This window comes from Xiphophorus hellerii, chromosome 4 (assembly GCF_003331165.1).
Source record: "Xiphophorus hellerii strain 12219 chromosome 4, Xiphophorus_hellerii-4.1, whole genome shotgun sequence".
Classification (NCBI taxonomy): domain Eukaryota; kingdom Metazoa; phylum Chordata; class Actinopteri; order Cyprinodontiformes; family Poeciliidae; genus Xiphophorus; species Xiphophorus hellerii.
In genome coordinates this window covers 32330257-32352117 of record NC_045675.1, presented here as the reverse complement: position 1 = coordinate 32352117, position 21861 = coordinate 32330257, and the positions used below count along the sequence as shown (strand labels likewise).

The window sequence follows — 21861 nt, the reverse complement described above, 5'->3', positions numbered from 1 at the left end:
TGCAGTGGAACTGGAGCTGTCTTCGCTGTGACTCGTCTCCTTCCATTCTTTCATCTGGAAGCGTCCTTCACCTCAGGGGACAGCTGGGAGGAAGATGAAAGAGACGGGCTGAAAAGTGGCAGAGGGAAGGGTGTCTGGTTGGGTCGGGAGGCTTTAGAGAGTGAAGGAAGTGAACTAACAGGACTCCAAAAAAAATAAAAAAGTGCTCAGACAGCTGGGCTGTTGGATATGACTGCAGTATGCTCTAAATTCATGTTATGTTGAACTGTTCCAAAAGAAAATAAAATGGATCAAATGTTCTTATGACAACCTTTACTACATTCTCCTCACATTACACACAGGAATTAGGAAGAAGAATCACTCCCTCCTGGCAACAGTTCTCGATTGTGATTCTTTTGATTAACTGTCTACAGACCTGGCTGCTTTTACTGTTTTTATATGCTTAGTGAAATAATGTTTGCTCATGACAAGCTGAACTTTTGTTTAACAAGAATAATCCCTGTACCCCCCGCCCCCATAAAGGCCCTTCACAGAGACTGTTTCATTGGATTCATCATGCCCACTGCTATACAGTCCCCGGGTCATCTCGTCCCATATATCTCCCGGAGTATTTACAACACTTTCTACATCACGCTCTCTGTTCCTGCCTAGGTGGCTATTTTCCACCAGATGAGCAATCTTTATAGACGTGCAGCCACCATAACAAGCCCGATTTTCAGTGCTAGCATGTGTGGTGTAAGTCTCTGGAAATTGTCACATTTCCTGTCCAGCAAATCATCCCTAACATATGATGTTCGGGGGTGTAGTTTTTATTTCGTTTGACTGGGTGACTGTGAGGAGCCAGTGGAATGTTGGATTCATCATGCCAACATTCCCGTATGAAGTAAAAGTATTTGCACTGCTTGCTTGTGTGCTTTAATCTGACTGATCAGAATGACATGCAGTCGTCTGGAGCTGTGGCTGATTGCAGCGAGACAAGCTTAGAGCTGTAACCTGAGAGTAGACTTACCTCCACTAGGGAATTGGGGATTGTCTGTAAACAGCAGGTTGTGTAAGTGAAAACCAATTATAAGTAGCTGTGTTTCCATTAACCACGATCTTGCACAAACTAAAAATATGAAAATAAATTTGCTTAATGGAAAAATGACAATTTAGAAAAAAAAAAAATTTCAAGAGAGATTTTGTGCTACGATGTGGTGGTTTTTTTTCCTGCTGCATCAAAATAGATCTATTTCACAAAACTGCAATGGAAACGCTTTTTTTGCATCACGAGTCACTTGATGAACAGCAGGATGTTACCACTGGTGAAAATGATGAAGAAGACAACAGGAAGTGGTAGGAGGATGATGGTTGTTTTCGGGTTGTTTCAGACAATGAGCAGCTGGCTCCATCAGAACTCTCACAGCATTAACTGGTTGAGAAAAAGTGTTAAATCCATAGCTCTTCTGTAAAATTATCAACTACAATTTCCCCAAAACGCAGCATAAATAGCCACTTCCAAGTGCTCTAATGTTTGACTAAGACTCTGACTAGTCCCAATTGGCTGGTAGATGATGAGCACCGAATTATTATTATTATATACTGTATATATCATGTAACTGTCTACATCTGGGGCCATGATTTTTAATGATTTATTGTGTAAACGAACTTATTTAGTGTGAGTTAGATTTTAATTATTTTTTTATGGAAGCAATACAACTGTGAAAGATTTACACCCATTTGTAATGGAAACACAGCTAGTGAGAGCTGATCTCAACCCATGCAGCCTACCCAACATATTGCATCAAATGAAAATAATTTACAATCTGATAATAACTAGTTTGTAACCATGGCCTACAATGATCAGCCTTTTTAGGATACAGTAAAGTGAAGATGCTGTCACATTGTTCCTTGTTTTGCCCACCTTGTGCAGTAACCAATCCCAAATCTAGGTCTGAATGTGAAGAAATGCAGAACATTTTAGGTAATATCAAGTCCTGTCATTTGTATGAGGTTTCCAGTGCATTTATAATTGCTGCAGGTTTTTTGAACAGTGTAAGTGTGACATAGAGTTAACTCTTATCCTGGCTGCTTCATCGTTAGCTGGGGACTGTTCCAGCACATGTTGAAGGTTAGAGTGGCGACGCCAACAGAACAACATCATTTGCAAAGGGAAAAGTTGAGACCTCGAGGTCCTCAAGGAGACGGGAGCTGAGATACAATCCATGAACACTGAAAAACGGATCACAGGCGATTAAACAGGGAATTCCTCACTGGTTGGTTTTCTCTAGATCCACAACACCAGTGTGGACTGGTCCCCTCAGCAAGTGTCTGCTCCTGTCTACCTATAACTAAGGTAGTTGATATTTCAGTGTGTGAATATATGGAAGCCCATTTGCTCCAAAAGTGGAAAAAAAGAGTGCAACAGGAAGTTGCAATTATACATTTTGGAGTCATAATTTTGTATTTTAAAGTCATAATTGTGACAATAAAAGTCAGAATTATGACTATTACATTTGTAATTTCATGTTTCAGTCAGAATTATGAGAATAAATAATATAATTAAGATAGTTATGACTTCACTCACAATTCCTACTTCATTTTGAGCTTTTATTTTTTCCTCCATGGTTGAAATGGGCTTCCAGAGTGCATGTGTGTATGAATGCTTGTAGCATAGACAAGTCCATAGCATTGACTAGATTTCTCCCATTACTGCCATGGTTAAAATTATTGACAGTTAAAAAATGTCTTTCTTGTAAATCATGAGATAATCTTGAAAAAAACAGAAATTAGTTTTTTTTAAGATGCTTATTAAATTATTATGCTTTGCGTAATTTGAAAAGTGAAAACAAAAACTGTTGTAAATGGTTGTAAATATATAATCTTGAATTTACGGGTTAAAATAATGTTAAAATTTGAAGTAACACATAGCTGCATAGTGGATGAAACAACACCTGGTGTGTGAGTTTTATGACTTGTGGCCTTTAATTGTCAGCGACAATGTGAACATACACATTAGTAACCATGTGATCTTATGACCCTGATTCAGTGTCTGCAGTCTCATCATATTTAAGTTGGGGGGCGGGGGGGACTTGTTTCCATAAATACAGATATCAGTAGAAACACATTGCTATCTACCATTATAGATTTGTTCTGTATCCACCACATCCAGATTGCCTTTGAGAAAGACATTGCTGTGGAGAGAAAAGCTGCCTGGTGGGAGTAGAGAGCATAGGACAGTGTATTAGGGAGGTAGATGTTGTAATGTTGGTCCTCCTATTCTCATTCCCTGCTTTCCCCTCCTTAGTACCACTGCTGCTGCTGAGCAGCGAGAAATGGAGAAAGGAAATTTCTCCATTGCAGAAGCAGTCAGGCAGAGGACAGGAGAGAGGGGGAATAAATCAGCACCAGCCGGGTCTCCGGTGACCACCCGCGGCAAGGGAATAGGGAATGGAGATAGGAGGAGGAGAGAAGGGAGGTGAACTGGAGAGCGTGAGCAGAGGCTTGAACTACAGAGGAATAATGGCCTGTTACTGTATTTCCCTCTCCAGCAAACCCAGGTGAGCCATCCAGGTCTGCCTTCAGTCATTTAATATCACAGAATCTTACTCCTCTAATAAACCAGCCAATGTCCACACACTCACACATACAGACACACCACTGCTTCCGTTGACAAATTAGAATCTCTGCAATCTTCCAGCAAAACAGCGTCTGACTTGGCAAACGGTCAAAGCGAGCATTATCAGGTATCAGAGGGTTGAGATGTGCCCAAGGAGAGGATTACAACAGAGGGAAGGACGATTGTAGAGTGGGGGGAGATTCAGCCCTAACAGCAGAGCCACACACAGGAGAGAGTATTACAACAATCCCTGCATTCCCATTGACCATAGAATTTCACAAATTGGACTTAGGAAATTAAATTTGCTAAATGGAAAAACAGCAATAAAAAAAAAAAAAAAAACACGTTATTTGATGAAAAGTTTTTGCTCCGAGGTGAGGTGGATTTTCAGCTGTATCAAAAAGTGATCACTAACCAGATGTTAGTACAGACTGTCGTCTTTTCCACCAGACTGTGGAAAATATAATTATACAACTATATATTATGTAATACATAATTGTATAATTATACAATTATACCAGTATAATGGTGTTATACTGTTATAACACAATAACAGGGGTTATTGTTACAGTATTGTGTTATACTGTTATAACACCATTATAACAGTATAATTGTGTTCCTTTTGAAGCTGCTGTGTGAAGGACATGCTACCACTGGGCCAAATTACACAAAGAAATAATATCACACCGATCATATAATCGCAACGTTATTGGTGTAAGATTGGAATGGCAATTGTTTAATTGAACATTTTGTCTTCTTATTTTTCCATAAAACATTTCTCCCACCATTTTCTATGAGCTTTAGTAAGTCAGCCACTCAAAATATACCTTCAGTGTGTGCACTACAGGCAGTTAGTCTATTCAAATTACTATACAGGCTATAAAAGCCTGATGTTGGAAACATAATGTCCCACAAAACAGTCTTTTGCAATTTCACACACTGATATTGCAAAGATAATTTGGATCCAATATATTGTGCACATACATGATTGTGCAGATTTTAACTTTACACTTCTCAACATTTGTGAACCTATATAAGAAATATAAATAAGAATATAGATTACAATGCAAAGAACCAAAACCACAGTTTTGCTATTTCCAGTTTTTAAATCAGCAGCGGCGAATCTGCTGTGTCAAAAAAAAAAGTTTACTTTGATGAATTATGCTTAATGTTTACTAATGAACAGTGGAAAACAAATAACAGTATAATTGTGTAGGTTGAGACATACCAGGCTGAAAGGTCATAATAACAAAAATGAAGCTGCTGTTCACTTTTGCCTCAACATTAATTGTCTTCAATAATGAACCTTTTCTGTACAGTTTTGAAATTTGATGATGATTTAAGGATTAGCAAAGTCAGCAGAATACAAATGCTTCACAGCGAGCTTCAGTGGAGAAAAATCCTTTAAATATAACTTCTAAAAATATGTGCCAAGAACACACCAGGAGTGCATGCATGTAGATGGTCATCTTTTTTCACTTTATAACTGTCATGGTTAGTTTAGTTTGCTGCCTCGTTTGGATTCAACCTGTGTCATTACTTCAATAAAGTCATTGTGTAATAAGAGGATTATGCATCCTTGAATCTGTTTCTGACACTGCAGGGCAACCGGACCCACCATGCTGTTTGCCTAAGCTGCCAGGTGTATGCATTTAGACAAATTGGGATTATGGAGGTTCCAAGTTAGAAATGAGAAAGCATGTTTAGGAATTGAAACTACTTTAAGATTCAAATTAAAAGTAATTTAGAAAATGATATGTATGTATATAAGTAGACTACTACATATACACCCCTGGTAAAATATTTGCAAAAACAAACTATTTTCTCCTGCATTTTGCAGATTGAACAGAAAACTTGTTTGTATCTTTGTTTGCTTTCCCTCTAAAAGGAAAAGCTTAAAGTTTGACGTCCTGTAATTGCTGGATGTGGAACAACTAAATTTATAGCTTAAAGTCTATGTAGTAAGATTTGAATTCTGTGTTACATTGTTCATAGAATGAGTGTTGCTGTACATAAGCATAATGTTACTAGTTCAAATTTGAAATAATCGTTGTCTGAAGAAATGTTTTTGCCAGGTGTAAGTTAATGTTCAGGCTACCTATGTTGCATTTTCATATTTTTGGAATGCTGGGTAATGGTTCATAGATGAATATTGAGTATGAGTGTATTTTATTTCCTGGTAGGGATGCTTTGTCTCAGTCTGTGTGTGGGACTTCCATCCCTGACAGAGTTTCCTGTGCAGAGATTAGTTTCACTTTTTACTCTGCACAGTGTGCTGTGTTTTATTTTAAGTGAGTGTATTCAGACCAAGTCTCTGTTTTTCCCTTAAATAAAAAGAGGAAACTAAGACAAACAGTGAGGGAGGGAATATCAGCCTATTGCAAGCCCATAGGACACATTTAGTAATCCTTCCAATGATGTCCGGGGCCAAGTGATGGTTACCAGACCTGCAAATACCCCTACAAACAAACACACACACACACGCGCGCACCCCCACGCCCACACACACATACACAATCCATTTTTATTGTATTTGGGTCCACAGCTTTGTATTTCCTGTGCTCTCTTAGCGCCACACACACACTACACTCGAAAACAAAAATCCATATTATCGACCAGCCAGTGTCACCACAATTATTCTTTTGAAACAGCCATTGAAAACAAATTACATCTGCACTGCGTTTTCATCCGATTGCTCTGGGTGAGCAATGCTCAATGGCCGGGTTTGCCCTGCCTTCGCCAGCCCACAGACCGCTCCCTATAGGTTTGCTGTCCATAGGCCGGCGTCGCTAACAACTGCTATGTGTGCAAGTGTGTGCCTGAGAGCAGCAGGATCATAAGAGAGATCTGCAGAAATAAAAGGTTATTTCTCTTCAGAACTGGTGTTACGAAAACTGCATGTGAAAACGTATCATTTTTGCACACACTAACTAAGACTTATTAACTACACTTAAGTTTAAAGCAGCAGTAGAAAAACATATACACCAGCCTCCAAACAGAAATGAAGATAATATAGTAACAGTCATATGGGGTGTGGTTTGTAAAGTTACACTGTCAAAGGTGAGCTTCAACAATTTGGGTTACTTAGCCTGTCATAAGGGGGTTAATTTTCAAAGTCATATTTACACCTTATTATTCATTTATAAATGCCACAGTTTCAAACAAAATATTTGGTCAGAAAGCAAAAGAAAACTATACAGAAATATAAACTTGTATACAAATACATTTGTATATAAGCTAAACATTTAGCTCTGAGTTACCAAGCTAAATATTTAGCTTGCTTACTAAATATCTAGGTTGGAACTAAACATTCAAATTCAAAAATACTTTATTCATTGTGAAGGGAAATTAAACCTAATACTTTAGTATTTACCTTGCTAGCTAAATAGCAGGTGTGTCCATCGCTCCCCCAGGCCTGGGCAGGAACGTTTCTAGTCTCCTTCACATCCAAACCTGGATCAGGTAAACTACAAGTAGTTGACAATGAGGGCAAATTGCCAGCTACTGATTTCTCCCTGGCCCAGAGAGACAGTGACACTCACCCCGATACAGTTATTAGTGACGTTATATGAGTGGTTGATGTAGAGAAAATGTATGTATCGGTTGTTATTGAGGGGCTTCCATTGACACCGGGGGCTCAGTCATTAGTGAGGTCTGCTCTTTACAGAGAAACGGTTTATCCCTCTGTCTGGGGTCACAGGGGACCCCCTTGACTCTGTAGGCTCCATTTACATTAATCTAAATACTGCAGAAAAGCCCATGACACACATACACACACCCCCACGCCCACACACACCTCAAGTCATCAGAAACTGTATGAAGTCAATCCTTTTAGGTTGAGATTTTATGGTGACAAACAGCATTAGAGTTGACACTCGCAAGATGGCGTGCAACATTACAGGTAGAGCTTTACCACCGGTTAGCCCATATCTGTTACCATTCCTGGTTTGTATAAGAGGGTCATCAATCCTACTCTGGATGCACCCTAAAGGGTTTTCCCTAATGGCTACATAAGTGTGCTTGAACTGCATTATACCGACCGGTCTTCCAGTGGTATTGCATGGACTGTGGCCAGGGTAGAACAAGATTCTATTTCTTTGTTAAGGTGGCTAATGTCTCAAAAAAATACATCTATCCGTCCATCCGTCCATCTATCCGTCCATCCATCCATCTATCCGTCCATCCATCCATCTACCTAATGGGCTTCCTGATTAGATAACTCTAACCTTTTTGTAGAGAGAAGCAATTACTTTACTTTGAGCTCTGAAAAACTGTTTGGTAACTTATATATTGTTTTTTGGGGGGGGTGGTTTTGACAGACTTAAACGTTTCACAGGATCAAACATATAAAATGTAAATAAAATCTTCAATATTGAGGGATAAAAAGTACCCTTAATTCTTTTATTAAGTATTAGTAATACTTAATATTAATAAGCATATTGATAAGTATTAATATAAGTATTAATACTTATATTAAATATTAGTCCTTAATATAAGTATTAAGTATTAATGCTTAAGTACAAAGTAATAATACTTAATACTAGTTGAACAATTCTCATCAAAAATTGACAAGCATAAGTATAGAAATAGACATATATAGATCTTAAGTAATAGCCTCACACCACCAATGTACATGCCGCTTTTTTGTATTATCGCCCCAGATGGGCAGTGGAGTACAAAAGGCTTTAAAAAGAGATGTTTTATATATATGTATATATATATATATGTATATATATATATATGAGAGGGATAGACTCATATCTACCTCAATCAAGTGCCAGTATTGCTGCTTTAATACGTTTATGAGGCATCAGCTTTGTCTACTGACTTTCACTCAATGTTTTACATGACTGTGAACGATTGCCTGAAAGCCCTATAACTACACTCTTGATGTGACCCAACTCTGCTGAATCTGAGTTGTTCAGTGGAAACATTTTACACTGAAAAAGTGTTTGCTTCACTTTCACAAAGCGTTTTTGAAAGAGGACAAAACTGCTGAACTTAGAACAGCTGATCTAAATGAGCAGTAGTGGCCCAGCATGTTGCTCAGTATAAGTAAGAGGAATACAGCAGTTCAGAGAAAAGACCAAAGAAATTTAAATTATGATTTTTTTTTTGATCACCTATGATTGCAAATCATATGCTTAAGAGGTACCACTTTCTGGTTTTTTTTTTTGGATTGTCTGGCTGCATTCCCTCTGTAAACAAACTGCACCAGCGTTCACTTGGACGTTAGGTTGAATTGTTTGGATGGACCAGAGTTCAGATGAGCCTTCACACATGCTCACAAGGAAACAAACTCCTGTCCATTTCAAGCATCTTTGGTGAAAACTACAGTCAGCAGTAAACAGATTTTCATGGATGATATGACTTCTGCTTCTAATGTAAGTGTGAGGAACCCTGGAGTTAGTGCCCAGCTCCATCTACTCTTACATATTAACCAGACAGAGACTTCACTCTCTGACTTGGAAGCTTCTCTTCTGTGAAGTACGTAGATATAATGTTTATTTTTAATATAACACCTGAAACGTTCTGTTTTGGCAGTTATATTATCTGTAATAGACTATACATATAGTTATGTTTTTATTCATTCCACACTGCTGGATGACCAGATGCACTTAGAACTTTTATTTTCCTTTATTCTTGATAACAATATATGCTATTACTGTTTCTAGCTTTGTGTTTCTGTTTTCTCTCTTTCCTGTCCTCTAACCCTGTATTCGGTCGGTACAAATTGGACTGAGCCTAAGTATGATGATTTTCTTTTTCCTGTTAAAATGAAATAATTACTCTCTACTGTTGCCATGTGCTTAATCAGAATGAGAAATGGGAGAGAATCTTTTTAGTTCTTTGCCTTAGTGTGAATTTTTTGGAATATAATTTTAGTTGGATCTTATTGCTCTCTTTAGATGGAATATAACCCTCACAGTAACTTGAAATGAAATTAGTTAGAATTGGAACTGTTTGTATAATTACCTTAAAATGACTTTTGTTTTCATTTGGCACGACATGTACCAGAAAAAAGTTTTTTCAGAGATTCTCTATTTTTCTATTATTATATTTAGATTCCTATATAGATTAGTAATGATTTATTATTATAGTTAGTGAACCATACTGAAGCCACACTGAGGGGCAGAAAAAACACCACACCATCATTCCACTGCTATTACACCTAACCATGTTACTGTTTCTAATAGTATTAGCCCAGTGCTCTGTAGCACACAAGCACCTTCCAATAGCATCAGTCCAGCAGTGCCATGTGACAATAGGAGAAAACAGCAACTAATATCCAGGCGGCACAGTTGGTAATTAATCCTGGCTCGGCTTCCCTCTGCTGGAGTGTACAGCAAGGGCTAGAAGGCAGGATCCCTTTGTTAAGCTTTGACCACACAAGTCACCTCAGCAGCCCTCCCGAAGCGGAGAAACGCCAACTTTGGAGTATTAAGAAAACCAATAGCCTTGTTGACATGAACACGGAGGCCTAACCCCCGCAGCCTCCTCATATGAAGCATTGATTTTTCTGTCTGGCCGCAGAACTAAACCCATTCATTCTCTATGGCCAAACCCGAGATCTGCACTGACACAAGCGCCCTGCACACACTCACACAGCACACAGTGAGACCTAGGTAAATTCTTCTCTTATCCTCTCAGTCTTACCTTGGGGGTGGAAAGTTAAGAGTTAAAGTCGCCCCTCCTCCATCAGGTTACAGCAACACGGCAGGAGCCAAACAATAAAAGCATACACATAGGTACAGTGTGAACGGGTGAATGTACAGAACATCAAGCATGGGGTCATCTCTGGGCAGAGAGGTCAAAGGCAAGGCAGGATTTGGCAGTAAGGCATGAAGAGTGGGCAGGCACTGCAGCTTGTAAGTCCTAAAAAGACAGATCAGGTCATACTTTAATGATTTGTCAGGAGTTAACAAAACCACTAACATTGCCATATATATACTTTATACGTCTATGATTGAGTAAAATGAACATTGTATGACGACATGTCTCCAAAGTTCCAAGCAAAAATTTTATATTTATTTGCAGAAAATCATTAATGGGCAGAGAGGTCAAAGGCAAGGCAGGATTTGATAGTAAGGCGTGCAGAAGTGGGCAGGCACTGCAGCTTGTAAGTCCTAAAAAGACTTACAAGATATCTTGTAAGTCTTTACAAGACTTACAAGTACAGAGATACTCAAATAGTACAGAGATGTTAGCTGTGTAGCATTCCTGCTGCATTATTGGTTAGGGAAAATAAGAAGTATTAATGTGAGGTAGAAAAACAAAGAAATGTAGGAAAGAAAGCCATTAAGAGTAGCAATGTTTAAGTGATGGAGGCCTTTATGTCATTAAAAATGTATGAAAGTCCTTTTTGAATGTGAGGAGAACTTCAGCATCAACAAATTCAGATGATAAAACATGCTTTTTCTGTTTTCTTTTTTGTTTTCTGTTAGGTTAAGAGCACACATTTTCTGTTGTTTGCACTGATTTCCTCTTTAACTTCATTTGCAAAAACAGTTATTGCAGAATTGGAATGTCTACTGTGACATAAAACTGTGACGAAAAAAAGAGTCAAGGCCTAAAAACCCAAGGTCTAGGGGCCAAACCTGGCCCGCCATATGTGGCCCTTTATACTCCAAATCACATAAATTAGTCCCTCCAGTTTTTCACAAATCTGCAAAATTCACACAAAATCAACAGATTCCCACATTTTTTTCTGGTTTTTACTGCAACATTTTCCTAAAATTGGCCAAAAGCGTTGGGTTCAAGTTACTGCTGCCTCAGACTTACTTAATGTCAAGTTATAGTCCATGACCAATGCAACGATTGATAAAAAGTTGCATTTAGCATCATAAATTAGCGCAAATATCACAAAAATTCCTTCCAAATATTTCTAAATCAACACCACAATATATGTGATTTCGATTGCCAAAAAAAAACACAAAACAATCACAAAGTCCTGGATGGACTGACACAACCAGCCCTTTAAAAATGTTCAGATTATTGATATGGCCCAAAATGAGAATGAGTTGGACCCCCCTGGTCTAGAGGATCTGGATCCTCAGCTACGGAGAAACGATCACTTCCTGGAGGAGTGGACTCTGTTATGGTTTTAAATGAGTGGATCTGATTTTATAAGGACACTAATGTTTGGTTGTGACACGTGTAAAGCTATGAAGCTTACCCAAAATTGCCTGGACTGTTAACAGTCATCCCCCACTGCGAAGAGAAAAATGCAGAGTCGATAAGACACCTTTCCCATCAATAAAATGTCTTAAACATTCCGCTTGCTCCGACTTTAATTGCTAAATATTTGGAAGCGTGGCCAATGCAGAGTACAATTTTAAAACAGCGCAGAAAATAAATTTATGTCATAACACACACACACACACCCACGCACACACACACACACACAACTCTGCCTTCTGTTCACTGATTGGCCAGGATGAAATTTATCCTGGGGAATCGAGCCCAGTGAGAGAAATTCCAGACAGAGAACTGAAAGGAGATGAGAATCAAGCAGAACTACATAGGGAGGCAGTGGAAGGCGAGTAGATGCCCTGATCTGTAATATATTCAAAGATTGAACCTGTTTTCCAAGCAGAATATGATGTACAAAATTGCTGGTTTACTTGCAGTAAAACATCTTCATTTTAACTCCATGTGGATCTGTATTGTTCGATGAGCCGCAGCATAAAAGCACAGCCTCAACGCTCCATTTTCCATTATATGGAGGTACAAACTGAACATCATCACACTGTAAACTGTATGTATCGATTTAGACGTTAACAACAATTTATCTGAATTATAAAACTTTGCCTGTCAAATATTGCTCTTTGATAAAAAATCTGATTTATTGAATTGATTACAAAGCATCCCATTAATTAGATGAATATTTTAATCACGTCCCACCTCTGGTATACATGCAAACAAGTGTGCATTGATGGTGTCCCAGGGTTTTGCAAATGCAAATAGGGTGAAGTATGTCGAGCACTAGAGGAGATCTTTAGCATGTAAAGAATTTATCTTTTGTAGATGTTGTTAGTCTGGAAAGACCCGTTTACTTCTGGAATGAAAGTGGGTCGTCCTGCAAAGATCCCACATTGATTTGGCTCCACAGCAGAACGTTATAATGAATATTGTACGGAGAGGCGCATTTACTTGGTTTTACTGTGCATATTTTCAGGAAGACAACAATAAACAGTACACACTGGTTGTTTAAATGCCATTGGGGCAAACAGTGAGAATGTGCCATGTATTTTCATCATATAATTGCTTCGGGGATGCTTGGTATGTGGAAGCGCATGCTACTCATTTATTTTATTTTCCTTCTTTTTTCCTGACAACCCGCTGCACTGCCCAATGCAAATTGGAGATGCAAAAGTTAAGGGAAGAAGCAGATGTCGTAGTTGCCCTGGGATATTTATCCCAGTAAATTTTTCCGCTGAAGATATTGTATGATCCCTCCTTAGCTCTGAATGAAAATGAGAGAGAATGTCACAAGAAAATAGAAGTTGTAATCACAGTAGGCTTGAGGGAAATGAGCTCAAGATCCAGAAAAAAAATAGAGACCCATCCTTATGAAAAACTGAAAGGAAACCAGCATTGCACTTTAAATAATCCACTGAATACCACAGGGAGTGCAGGAACAATGTGTTAATGTAGCTAATCTCTAATGTTGAGAGGAGATAAGCTGCACACGTTTCAGATGTTTCTGTAAAGCTGGTGTTTGTTATAGGAGCATGGTGAAATGTAATGTGTTCTAAGACATCACAGTGCATTCCAACAGATCTGCTGAAATGACCTGTTCAAAATGAAAACATGGCTACTGGTGATTCACCTCCACATGACCTGGAAGGAATTGCCATTTATATGACGATTTTGTTTGTTTTCCAACTTATCAAATTGTTAATATTTAAAGTGTCTGTTGGTCTTGTATATGGATGTTTAGATTTACAGTGTTTTGTATGTGCATCCTTTAAACCTTTTCACATTTTGTCTTGCTAAAAACCCTAAACTTGAATGTTTCTTATTGGGATTTTATATGGCATAATGTGAAGTGAAACATATTACATCTGTTGGGACCCCAGCCCTTTGGGACTGAACTACATAGAGAAGAAAGAGGCTGGAAAAAAAACTACGAATCTCAGAATGCAGTGCTATATTGAAACACTTTCAGTTTCTTGGTGGAGGAAGAGGAGGAGTTTCGGCAAGGGAAACTTTGTGATGTCATAGGCAGCAGCTCCAGGAGAAAGGACTTCCTGCCACTACATGCCAGCGGTCATGTTAACTAATTATTTTCCGTCTTTGTTTTTTTTTAAACCTTGATGGAACAATCTGAAAGCCATCTGTCATTTTGACAGATTGCAATTCACACACCTGGCCACATGTAGACATTTTCAACTTTATGCACAGAGTACATCACTGAGGTAAATCAATCAATCAACTCGTTATCTGGGATAATTAATGACGTTGAAGACTTGTGGAGGATTCAGTGGGTGTCTGGTGAAGCAGGAATGAATTCTGTGGGATTTCCTCCCACTGAAGCGACTGCTCAGATCATCATTCAGAGAGTCTTGTGGACTTCGGATCACTTTAATTGGACAAATGTTCTCTGAGTTCAAAACTTGGGCTAGACTAGAGTGACACTTGTAATTCTTGTGTAAAGTAGGGGAGCAGAGCGAAGATTCATCCACCAGATCGGCATCCAAACCCTGAAACATTTGACTAGGTCCATCCAGACCAGGCCCGACAGCATTGGGGAGCAATGCATCCTGCATGTTTTAGTTCTCTCCGATTTATTTGATCAATTATGGATCAAATGATGTCTCATTAGAAGGTCTAGGAAGAACACTGACATGCTGAAAAGGTTGTTATTACCAGCAGGGAGAGAACTAAACCATGCGGGATGCCGGCCCTCCAGGACCCACTTTGGACACCACTGTTCTAGAGAATTGTACACAAGTTTGTCATTTTTCACATTTTTGAGTCTGTTTCAGTGAGCTGTTGACAGACCTTTTATTCTTAGCTAATTTAAAACATTATTTTACATTGCTGAATGAAGAACGTTATATTACTCTGGACATGTAATCTTTTTCCAACCGTTCATTTGAATGCTTACACTGGACCAGGAATGGACATCTTCTGGCTCAGCTGACATTTTGTTCACCATGGTTACCACGGCCTCCTTGTTTGGTTCCACTAGTAAACTACAGAAACCAGAACTCCTAGAAATATGTTACTTTTTTTCTATCACTTATTTTACATTTTACTAATATAGGCGACATGGTTGTACACCGTGACACCATGTCAGTGTGTCTCTGTATGTATCTGTGTGCAACAGAGCATACAGTTAAGCTGTCTTGTAGACAGGGTGTAGGAGTTGACTGATGACCACCATCACATCTCTATCAGTTCTTCATAACACTCCATAAACACACAAACACATGTGTACACGCCCACACACGCACCCCCACTCCCACACAAAAAACACAGTATGACGAGAGAAGAGGGTCTGACTTGTTTATTTACTCTGTAAAATTCTTACTTTAAAGCATTGACGATCACGATTTATAACATTTTCCAGCAAGTTTTAAAGTAAGAAAGAAAATTCCACAAGGATAAAAGTTTTAGAAAAAGAATGAATTTTCAGTAAAGTTCCCTCCTCTTGTTTGTGGGATTAAAGTTCCTACTGCCTCAGTTCCAAGAAACAGCTTTCTTCGACAAACAGCATTCTGAGCAAACTGCCAGTTTCCTTTTTCACTGCGTCTTTCCTCTTATGTTCTTGCACCCATTTTTTTTTTTTTTTTATAAAGGGCCACTGAACCCTTTACTTGGCTGTGTATGCACCAGCAAACATGCTGATACAATCTTAAAGGTCATGTTCTTTTCACGTTGACAGAGGCCTTCCAAAACTTTGATGGGGAAGCAGGGTGTGTGTGCGTGCGTGTGTGTTTGCGTGTGTGTGTGTGTGTGGGTGTGTGTGGAGGGGAGTTTGGGGGAGGAGGGGTGAGTCCCTTGAAAGGAGTGCACTGTTACACTGCAGCAACACCAACACTAGCAACTTAAAGCTGCAGCCCAACTGATTAATGCCCTACATCAAAATGCTTCCATTCTATTCAAGCTGCATTTCCAGGAGCGGTCATGCTGAACCAAGATGGCCGATCGTTCATGCATTCCAATCTTTTCTGGCGAGATGCGAAAGAACATAATCATCGGTGATGAGTGGCACTGGTGTCGGCTTCTGAATCTGCTGTGCCACTGTAGCATGTAAAATAAGCTGGAAGCTCAAGTACATGTCCTTATTACACATGATTTATCATGTATAACCATGGTAACGTGGCGAACACAAGAAACGCAGCGGTTCTTTTAGGGTAATGCTTTAACGCTACAATTAAGCAGCTAAATATTGGTTCATCTGTGTGTGTAGTTGTTAGTGCAAGTTGGTTTCTGAGTGCGGGGGTGTGCGTGTGTGTGTGTGTCAGTGTAGACTACGATAGCCTGACAGCTCCTCTCTTTCTTGCCTTGTTTTTAAAAGGCAACCATAATGGCCGGTAAGGACAGCCTTAAGAGCTACTGGCAGCTTGAAGCTTGACGCAACCAAAGGTCATTGATTCCCCCCACACACACCCTTCTCCTCAGTTCCTGCGCTTTCCCTCTTTTTTATAGCAATTCATTGAATTTTGGCATTTTGTGAACACACACAGGACAGCTCGCCGACAACCCAACCTTGACAGCGAATTGGATAAATAAACCTTCAATTTAGCCGCTCTCCTCCACTCCTCTTCCTCCGCATAGCTCGCCAGCTCAGGCGAGGAGTCCCACTGGGAGCCTTCACCTATCCACATCGTTCAGCCCACGCTCCACTCGGCTCTCCCCTGGATTTTTTTTTTTTTTTTTTTTTTTTGCCGGCCTGTCTGGCAGAGCTGCCCTCAGCTCTGTGACAAACACGGCCTTAAAGATAAGCTAACAGCCCCCCTTGCACTCGCAGTCAAAGTCAATCCGCGCTCCACGTCTGAAATTTAATGCCAATTTCGTCTCTCAACCCCGTCCATCCCGTTTCCGTATCCGACACTGTGCCCTCCGCCTCTGTCTCCGCCTGCCTGCTTCAAACCCCCTTTCAACGAGACTCCAACGCGCGGGGCGACGCGGGACACGCGCCGGCATGCGCGCCAACACACACTCCTTCATACCTATCAGATGGGCTCCACCATCCCGGGGGGAGACGCGGGATGTGAGAGCACTACTCCATAACGGGTAATGACATGGCATTTAATGATACTGTCCAAAATGATCCGGGCCTCTGCCGACAGCGACGGCTGCTCTGCATGGAGGCCGCGCAGCCGTGGAGAGCCAGATAAGCTTGGCTGGGCCGACTTCATGTTTGTGTGATGGTGTGTACGTCTGTGCCACACACTGGTGTGTTTGTGATTTCCTAACACAGCAAAGGCAATACTGAATCTTTCACTCGTCCTGTCGCCTGATGCGATGTGACATATGCTCCTGCCGTACGCTGCCATCATTCCTCCCATCACCTCACCTTTCCACCGTCTCTCGCCGCTTTTCTTATTTCGTTTGCCACAAATACTCTATGCTGTTATTTTCCCCCCTTTCCTGTTTTATTTTTTATTTTTTATTATTTTCTCCTTTAAAGTAAAACAGCATGATTTTCTGGGTAATATTTTGAGGCATATGTTTTATTACAGCACGACTAGAAATGAAAAAAATCCAAACATGTTTTTCTGTTAGTGCTGTGTAAACAGTAGGAAAAGGACAAGACTAAAAATGGCCACTGGCTGTTGTCTCACTTCAAAAAGCTACCTGCAGCAGCAGATCTTGTCCTGTCTCCTTAACTGGGAAGAATCAACTGAAATGACAGAAACTGTCAGCAAGGCAGCTGTCACTGTTCCCCATCTTGCTACGTATGCCGATGTGTTGAAAGTGATGGGGACTGCAAGGAATACCCTGAACTGTCATATATGCTCATGTTCTGAATAGAGCATGTATGGTAGGATCAATGTTGTGACGTTCACAGTTTTCTGCTGCGTCTTGGTCCGGTATGTTGCACACACTTACCCGGTAACAAGGGTGTTTGTTTAGGGTGTTTGTTTTCCAAAGCCTAGGGGAAATAGGTTTTTACAAAATAATGACAAATCAAAATATGCAACATAGAAAATTGTGATTGCCTAAATATTCACCCCGTTTAAAGTGACTAACATAATTCAACAAAGGTCCAGCCAATTGGTGCTAGTCTCACAATAAGTAGAGATACAACCTAACATTACAGAAAAACTATGCGTCGATGGCCATTCTAACTAGCCTGTGCACAGCATTGGGACCCTCCTCCAGGCTCTGATTGGTTGTTTCTGACCAGTGCATTTTTGCAGATGGCAGTAGGAACACAGGGAGAAGGCAAAGGAGCTCGTTCTTTTTTTGTTGTTTTTTCACAGATCATATGTCTCTTATTCTATTGCCAGAACATAGTGACAATTTTAGGAAACATGTAAAACTCTATGTTTTTTAAAAGAAAGTTACCAACTGCAGCTTTAAAGAATAATGGAAAAAAAAGTGAGCGAGGAGGGAAAACTGGGGAGGAAATCCAACTGTTGTAGATTCTTCAAATCCTATTCAAAACAGTCAATCTGACCAACAGCCAAACTTTCACAAACTCCTCCAACATCCAGAAATCTTCTACTCTACTCAGTCACTTCCTCCTGTAATCCCAGAAAATACAGGCCTTTTCTCTTTACATACTGTACACTGTAAAAAAAAAAAAAAAGGCTCTAATTTACAGTAAAATACCGGCAGCTGCGGTTGCCAGAACTTTACCGTCTTTATACGGTAAGGTTCTGGCAACCACAACTGCCAGTATTTTAGTGTATTTCCCAATATACGGAAAAATAACGTATTTCCTAAAATATGGTAAAATAAAAAATGAAAATGTGGTTTTGCCATAGTAAATACAGTCATACTGCCTGATGCATAATATCTTGGCAACCGCGACTTTAGCAGTTCAGAATTGTAAACTTTTCTATGCAACTTACTATAAAAACAACACATATATTGTAAAGATTAGTCTACGTAAGTGAAAAACACGACAGGACTGTATGATATATTGACATTTTTATTGTAAAAAAAATAAAAACTTTATGGTAAATTACCGGTAGCTGTTGTTACCAGAATTTTACCATAAAAATTACAGTACAACACACAAGGAAGTGTAATTTGTCCGCATTTCAATATGGAAAGTTATAAAGAAAATAAGTTCAAATTAAACAGAAATACAGAAAAGAAACAATTTCTATTTAAAAATTCTGTTAAAAAAAAAGAACTGATTCTGTTTCCTGTCCAGTTTCCTCACAGTATTACTAAGATCTGAAAAAAAGACAAAAAAAACCCAGCATGTATCCATTTAAGGGATAACATATTGTAGAAGAAAAACTGGTGATAACAGGATTCTTGCTCTGGGTTGAGAGTAACAAGTCACTGAGTTCAGACTTTACTGTGAATCATGGATATGGTCTTCCCAGTCACAAGTTGAGCTTGAGACTCGTACCTTGTCAATCAGGTGTTTCCTCTCTGCTGGAAAACAGAAACAAAGCAAAAGTTAGAATGATGCACTACATGAACATCATATAAACTCAGCATTCACTAGGTGATGTAGTTTTTTAGCTAGGGTACATTGAAGATACTGACGGTAGTGAAAAATTAGGTGGAATCGCCCTTTAGCCGTTTCCCAAATTGGAAGCTGCATTTGGAAACCAACTTCAGCTTCATCCAAGCAGCAGGGCCTAACATGAAGTTCACTTAATGTATGACAAATCTATGGTTGGCATAAAATTAAATAATCCCAAATACATCATTTAATAATAGGCTCTTATAAATGATGGTGGTGTCAGCTGTAGGAGTTTGCCTTGCAATCGGAGGACCGCCAGTTTGATCCCTGATCTACCTTTGAGATTTCTGTTTGGTGTTTAAAAGGCATTATTAAAAAAGAAAGCAAAATATCATACCAGCATTCTACTCTTTGTAAAAAATTACTTTTACAGTCTGGTTTACGGTTTTACATTGTAGATATAAATATCAGCAAAATTAGTCATTTTGAACGACTAGTACCGTTAATTTTAGGGTAATGAACTGCTGGAAATATTACAATATTTTTCTATGAATTTTACAATTACTTATATTTTTACAATATATTTCTGTGTATTCTACATTTCATGACTGTCAAACTTACTTGAAATATATGTTGGTTGGTCGGATGGACGGATGGATGGATGGATGGATGGATGGATGGATGGATGGACGGACGGATGGATGGATGGATGGATGGATGGATGGATGGATGGATGTGTTAAACCACGTCTTTCATTCGACTGCTCCTTTAGAATGTGTGGATAGTGTTCATGCATATGTGTCGCCCACTTGACTCTCTTTGACAGCCATAATGACACCTCGGGGTGTTGAAAGTAAAACACAACCTCCAGCTGAAGCAGGTCTGGCTGTGATAATGAGTGGCTTGCTCTGAGTGCGCTGACAGACAGCGAGGAAATCCACGTAGGGAACTCCATCAGGTAATTAGACTGAACCTACAACGCCTGGTAAGAAGTGTTTAGGTCGCGCTAAGAGCTCCTCTCCATATTTTTAAACACATTTATCCTCTTCCAGGGCAGACGTGCTTCTAGGCAGGAGAAAGGCAGCAGGCGTCAGAATGCTTATGTGAGTGTAGATGACAAGGTAACACGGATTTGTTTGTCTGGCTAAAGGAATTGTCATTATTCCACTTTGATCGGAAAGGTTCCAGGCAAATTGGTGCATTGAAGAAGAATGTGTTCTTTGACCCGGTTGTTGTAGATGTATATTTGCGTGTGTGTGTGTGTGTGTATGGGGGTTTGGAGGTGGTTGATGTGCATACATGGTTGCATGTCAGGTGCATGTATCTCCCAAGTGTGTGAAGCCCTGAGGGCAGCCTCGGGGCTCGCCGCCAGCATCTGTTCTTACACAGACAAGAGCAAGACACACTGAGACAGTATCCTGCAGCCAAGCTATAAACACACACACACACACACACCGAAACGCAGAGAACGTAGGCACACACTAACCTTTTCAAAATCATGCATGATGTTGCAAACAATTACAGAGAGACAGTCCAGCGTGGAATATCAAGATACTGCACCAGTCATGTGTGGGGCGTACATTCCTGATGGAAAATGATGGAGGATGAACGAGTGTGTGCTGAGATTCTCTTTTCACTCAATGAAAGGAAGCTTGAAGTACATGTATCCCATTAAGGTGTTTGAAAATGGTTAAAAATACACATTTCTTTACTGAGAACATCTTCAAAAACTATTACCTTTTTTTTTTTACCCTTTCTTGACTCCTGGTACTGAAATGTTGCTTTTTATTAACCCTCAGTTGTTTATACCAGAGTAGATTAAACTCTGACTAGTTTAAAGAAAAGTTCAGATCTTCTGTAGTCTTATGTTGAGTGGTTCTTCGGGGTTAGTAAGAACCTAACTACTGCAGGTAGCCATTATGAGTAACATTTGTTTGGTTCTTTTTTTTACATGTTCTGACCAGCAGTGTGACACTCAGAATTATTGTCTGTGTCAATGTGAGGCGCAACAGATTTACTTTCACAAGCAGAGCGTTATGGCTTTTGTCATGACGCTCCATATACGATATACTGTATATTACGTTATTAAAAATCTCTTTGGGTTGATTTCAAATGTATTTGACACAGAGAGGAAAGAGAAAAGAAGATGAAAAAAGGGGGGCAAAGGTTGTGAAGAGAAAGAAGATAGGAATAAAAGAGAGAAAGAAGCACAGAGAGAACAAAAGGCAAGTCTACATCTTGACCTGCAGATAGAGAAAAATCTACATAGAGAAACCACAAAAACAAACAACATATGCACATATAATAACACTATAACATCATTGTAAAGTACATGGCAATACAAGTTGTATTTACTGGTAACCGCAGACCAACTGAGAGTGTTTCTGAGTGAATATAAATGCTATCGGTACATTGTTACTGCAGGAGCCTCTTCCAGTAGCCTATCCAGTTATGGTTGATTCTCATATCTTGTCAGTGCTCTCTATGTACTTTCCCCCATTGAGTTGGATTTCTCTGGTGGAATTTCAACTGGGCCAATTAGCAAACAGAAAGAGAAGTTGTAAATGATCACATTGTTTTTCTGTGCCATTTTAGAGTTGTAGTCCGTCTGTAGCTTTAGCAATAGCAGCGGAAGAAGTGAACAAAGCCATTCAGT

At 39.5% G+C, this 21861-nt stretch overlaps 1 long non-coding RNA gene across 1 annotated transcript; it reads left to right on the top strand.

Annotated features, from left to right (window-relative positions):
* Positions 1 to 1220: 1220 nt before the first annotated feature.
* On the top strand, positions 1221 to 21486 carry LOC116718945 (uncharacterized). The gene is made up of 3 exons (XR_004339029.1): positions 1221 to 1304; positions 10689 to 10690; positions 21475 to 21486. It is a non-coding gene; the product is annotated as an uncharacterized LOC116718945 (long non-coding RNA).
* Positions 21487 to 21861: the final 375 nt, after the last annotated feature.